The sequence below is a fragment of the Staurois parvus genome, unplaced genomic scaffold (assembly GCF_062004578.1).
Source record: "Staurois parvus isolate SC_StPar_1 unplaced genomic scaffold, SC_StPar_1.0 ptg000014l, whole genome shotgun sequence".
In the NCBI taxonomy this organism is placed as follows: Eukaryota; Metazoa; Chordata; class Amphibia; order Anura; family Ranidae; genus Staurois; species Staurois parvus.
The window spans coordinates 17,082,501-17,088,210 of NW_028317810.1; the positions used below are offsets into that span (position 1 = coordinate 17,082,501).

At 39.9% G+C, this 5,710-nt stretch overlaps 1 long non-coding RNA gene across 2 annotated transcripts in view; it reads left to right on the forward strand.

Annotated features, from left to right (window-relative positions):
- Positions 1–4,355, forward strand: part of LOC149473563 (uncharacterized) — a 36,753-nt gene extending 32,398 nt beyond the window's left edge. For both annotated transcript variants that reach the window (XR_016312767.1, XR_016312768.1), the window contains exons 2-3: positions 2,215–2,897; positions 3,466–4,355. This is a non-coding gene — a long non-coding RNA (uncharacterized LOC149473563). The remainder of the gene's footprint in view (positions 1–2,214; positions 2,898–3,465) is intronic.
- The last annotated feature ends 1,355 nt before the right edge of the window (positions 4,356–5,710 follow it).

The following is a 5,710-nucleotide window of genomic DNA, read 5'->3' on the forward strand; positions in this document are numbered from 1 at the left end:
TAAGGAGCAAAGCTTTTGCGTGCATTCTGCGATTTGCAGTGATGTGAACCAAGCCTTTGACTGGGGTGCCTCAGGACTGAAAATGCTTTTTTAAGGGTTCAACTGGAAAATGGTTGAAAAACACTGGTCTAGAACAACAAATATACAGGTGAAACTTAATAAATTATAATATCGTGCAAAAGTTAATTTATTTCAGTAATGCTACTTAAAAGGTGAAACTAATATATGAGATAGACTAATTACATGCAAAGCAAGTTAGTTCCAGCCGTGATTTGTCATAATTGTGATGATTATGGCTTACAGCTCATGAAAACCCCAAATCCACAATCTCAGAAAATTAGAATATTACATGCAATCAATAAAACAAGGATTGTACATAGAACAATATCGGACCTCTGAAAAGTATAAGCATGCATATGTACTCAGTACTTGGTTTGGGCCCCTTTTGCAGCAATTACTGCCTCAATGCGGCGTGGCATGAAAGCTATCAGCCTGTGGCACTGCTGAGGTGTTACGGAAGACCAGGATGCTTCAATAGCGGCCTTCAGCTCTTCTGCATTGTTCGGTCTCATGTCTCTCATCTTTCTCTTGGCAATGCCCCATAGATTCTGTATGGGGTTCAGGTCAGGCGAGTTTGCTGGCCAATCAGCCTGTGGCACTGCTGAGGTGTTACGGAAGACCAGGATGCTTCAATAGTGGCCTTCAGCTCTTCTGCATTGTTCGGTCTCATGTCTCTCATCTTTCTCTTGGCAATGCCCCATAGATTCTGTATGGGGTTCAGGTCAGGCGAGTTTGCTGGCCAATCAAGCACAGTAATCCCACGGTCACTGAACCAGGTTTTGGTGCTTTTGGCAGTGTGGGCAGGTGCCAAGTCCTGCTGGAAAATGAAGTCAGCATCCCCATAAAACTCATCTGCGGAAGGAAGCATGAAGTGCTCCAAAATCTCCTGGTAGACGGCTGTGTGGACCCTGGACTTAATGAAGCACAGTGGACCAACGCCAGCAGATGACATGGCTCCCAAAATCAACTGGAAATTTCACACTGGACTTCAAGCATCTTGCAGTGTGTGCTTCTCCATTCTTCCTCCATACTCTGGGTCCTTGGTTTTCAAATGAGATGCAAAAGTTGCTCTCATCAGAAAAGAGGACTTTGGACCACTGAGCAACAGACCAGCTCTGTTTTTCTTTAGCCCAGGTAAGACGCTTCTGACATTGTTTGTTGTTCAGGAGTGGCTTGACAAGAGGAATATGACATTTGAACCCCATGTCCAGGATCCGTCTGTGTGTGGTGGCTCTTGATGCACTGACTCCAGCCTCAGTCCACTCCTCGAAAGTCCACAACACTTTTGAATGGCCTTTTCCTGACAATCCTCTCCAGGCTGCGGTCATCCCTGCTGCTTGTGCACCTTTTTCTTCCACACTTTTCCCTTCCACATAACTTTCTATTAATGTGCTTTGATACAGCACTTTGGGAACATCCAACTTCTTTTGCAATTACTTTTTGAGGCTTTCCCTCCTTATGGAGGGTGTCAATGATGGTTTTCTGCACAACTGTCAGGTCAGCAGTCTTTCCCATGATTGTGATTCCTACTGAACCAGACTGAGAGACCATTCCAAGGCTCAGGAACCCTTTGCAGGTGTTATGGCTTAATTAGCTGATTAGAGTGGGACACTTTGAGCCTAAAATATTGCACCTTTTCACAATATTCTAATTTTCTGAGATTGTGGATTTGGGGTTTTCATAAGCTGTAAGCCATAATCCTCACAATTATGACAAATCACGACTTGAACTATCTTGCTTTGCATGTAATGAGTCTATTTCATATATTCGTTTCACCTTTTAAGTTGCATTACTGAAATAAATTAACTTTTGCACAATATTCTAATTTTTTGAGTTTCACCTGTATGTCTACTTGCACACTGCTCCATTGCAAAAATGCAGGTTTTATGTGTCTTTGCCACGCTTTGATGCATTTTCCATTCATTGGAATAGGGAGGTAAGTTTTTGGTGCTTTTTTTTACAGAACAAAACATGCAGATTTCAGGTCTTTGAAAAATGCAACAGACCTACAACTGACCAGTGTGAAGAGTTCCATAAGATTTAATGGTCATGTAGTTTTTTCCACTTTTTTAATGCAAAACGGAAGAAAAACTGATCAGTGTGAAAGCGCCTATGAAAGAAAAGTAATCTATGTTTTTATTTTTTTTTCTACAGAATTAAATGCAATCCCTCCTGCTATCATTGAAGACAATGCAACGGTCTCAGGAAAGAAGACTGAGACTACTGAGGCAGAGAAGCTTGAGTTCACCCCATCTGCAGAGGCTGTGGTTGCACCAATAGATGGGCTAGAAATCAGCATCCCTACAGAGACTGTGTCTATGTCAGAATGCAGGACTGAGATCACCACTATTCTAGATAATGAGCCAGACCAAAGAAGCTAGATCCAATCTGCCAACACCAAAGACAATATGGAGACTGTGCCCGCCCTGGCATATGGGACTGAATCCACAATCACAGCAGAGAGTGATCCCAGCTCAGACATTACCGATGACGACATACACTGATGACATCGAGCGGTAAACTGGAAGTGTACGTACCGCCATTTTGAATGAGGGATCCAAGTCATTCCATTCATGAAATACGCTGTATAAAGATTATTTAATCCTATAGTGTCCCAGGTGGACACTTACAAATGTGACTGCATTTTAACATTATTTTCATAAAAGTTTAATACATTTTGAATATCCTTCACTATATGGAGCTTTTTTTTCATTTATCTGCGGAGCGTTTTGGAGCTTTGATGTGCTGAAGGAGGAGGAGAGCTTTTGTACCAACATACCCTCCCGGGTTAAAGGGAAAGGCGCAGTTTGACCTGAATATTCAGGTCAAACCAGAAGGTGAGCGCAATAGTGTGTCGGAGGTGGATAAGCACTGAGGGGTGACACAGAAGCACAGTGTGTGTGCGTGTATGTATGTATGTATATGTGTATGTGTGTGTGTATATATATATATATATATATATATATATATATATATATATATATATATATATATATATATATATATATATATATATATATATATACGTAGTAGAGTGATCACACGTATTCACTTGGAGCACAGTGGCCTTAAAAGGACAGTTCACCAGCAATTTGATGCCATTTTAAATTTTTTTTTGGGACACTTGCTTGATGGTATATGATGCACAGGAGGCATATTGCATGAGCACGAGAAGATTTTGGAGTATTAAAGGGACAGTTCACCATTTATGATTCATTTGGTATTTGGATACAATATTATTTAGCACTGGTATATGTAGTTTATTTACATATATGTTGATATTCATTTAATGTAGCACATATTATTGTCACAAAAGCACAATTGTATTCACATATGTATATTGATTTATTTAGCACTTTATTTGAGTTTATAGTACTGCGCTGCATTTTTTTTGATTTATTGTAGAGACCGTGCCCATCCCAGAAGGTGAGACTGAATCCACAACAGAAAGTGATCCCTGCTCAGGCACTACCTTTGTTTCAGCAGGTGAACTAGAGTTCACCAGGGCTGTAAAGACTGTGGCTAAGCTAAAAGACAGGATAGAGAGCAGCATCCCTACAGAGACTGTGTCAATCCCAGAAAGCAGGATTGAGATCACCACTACTACGGACAATGAGTTGGACCAGAAAAGCAAGATCCAATCCACCAATGCCAAAGATATTGTGGAGACTATGCCCACCCCCCGCAGATGGGAATAAATCCACAACCACAACAGATAGTGATCCCAGCTCAGACAGTATCTTTGTTTCAGCAGGTGAACTGGAGTTTACTACAGCTGTAGAGACTGCGGCTGAGTTAAACGACTGGGTAGAGATCAGCGTCCCCACAAAGATGGTGTCTATCCCAGATACCGTGATTGAGATCCCTTCTTCTACAAACAATGAGTCTGACTCAGAAGACACAACCCAATACACCAACTCTTCAGACATTGTGGAGTCCAACCCAACAGATGAGATTGAAACCACAATTGTAAAGTCTGTGGCTGAGCTAAAAGATGGGATGGACCATCAAAATCTGTACAGAGACTTTGTCTATAGGAGGTTTATAAGGTGGTTATATAAAGCAACGAGTAGATGGATTCTGTTTTGCATTCTGATGAAGACCGTAAGGACATTAACGCACACAGGACCGAAAGTGATGGAAGCAAGCAGAAGTGACGCAGAGGTAGCAAATTGTAGTGTGAGGTGTTGAGGTGCCGGGTATCTGGCTGGTTTTATTATTGAAGGTGTTATCTAATAATGTGTTTGTAAGTATTTTATATGGTTTTAATAAAATTTAGAGGTGTAGAAATACTGCACCATTGCGAGCTCTTTTTTATGGGTGACTGTTGGAAGGCGAGTGTTTAAGAAGATACCATATACTAGAGCAGGAGTACCATAGGATATGTTTGGAGTTGATATTAACCATTTAAGCTTTTCATGCTGATCATCATAGATGTGAGGCATTGATTTCTGATGAGTCATTGAATTTACACAGTGAGAGTGGTTGTCCCGAGCAAAGAAGGATAGTTTGTGGATTATTTATAGACACTATTGGTGATCTATAACATACACCAATGTGGAAGACTCTTTTTTTGGGACTTTTATTTCTGTTATTGTCAATTATGGCTATTCAGATTTTTATTATATATGCATTTGATTTGAATCACTAGAGGTATGAGGATGCGCAGCGCCATTTAATGTCTTGAGTATTTTGGATATTGATTCAGACACTGGTTTAGTATGCCTGATTCGTAAAGGGGCAGCAGCACTATTTTTGTAATATACATATTTTCACAATTTTTGATTTTTTTACTCTATCTTTGCATGTGTTGTACACTTAAAGGTATATAGCTTTGTGGCACGGTGCTGGTGTGACTTACACTTATAAGAACATTTGCGCAGTGCGAGTGTACCTTACACTTATAGGAACACTATAGCCGCTGGCAATAATTACATAACAGAATCCAGCAGGCTGGTTGTACCCAAGTCATACAACAATTGAACTGGGTATAGTCAGCCTGCCCATGATGGTTTGATTCTTGGCCAGTCCCTGCTAAACCAGCTGAGATTCGAACAATCTACAACTGGCTTATTTAATAATACCATATTTTGTTTGTGTGTAATCATAGTCATAAGAAACGTGTGTTTTATCATTTAGGAATGGGAATCGTTTAGCCACTTTTATTGGCAATTACTCAGTACTAAATAGTTATTAAAATCCAACTACCTTTTAGGGCTATGTATTTATTAAGGGTAAAAATGAGGCGGTCGTGAGCGACCCCCCTTTAATTAAAAACTAAAATAAATAACACCACTATTCCTCTTTGTCCACCAGAAAAGGTCAGCAACGACGAATATAAGTTGGGATATATCAAGGATGTTTTTATGTGGATTTTACAATGCACGTTTCTTTTTTTTTTAGCTATGGTAAGTGCAATAAATGAACTGATTGTATGAATAGTTGTCAGTCTGCACCATTTTGTTTTTATTTTCTACCTTTCAGAGCATGAAATCCTGTAATGAAGGTTACATTTGGAGCTGATGTTTGCAAGTGCCCTGGGAGGAGTGGGGTGGGCACATTGCCATGAGTAATTGTTACTACAATTATAATTTATTTTTCCAATATAAGTTTTCATTGAGGAAATATTGAAGCGAATAACATTCAATCA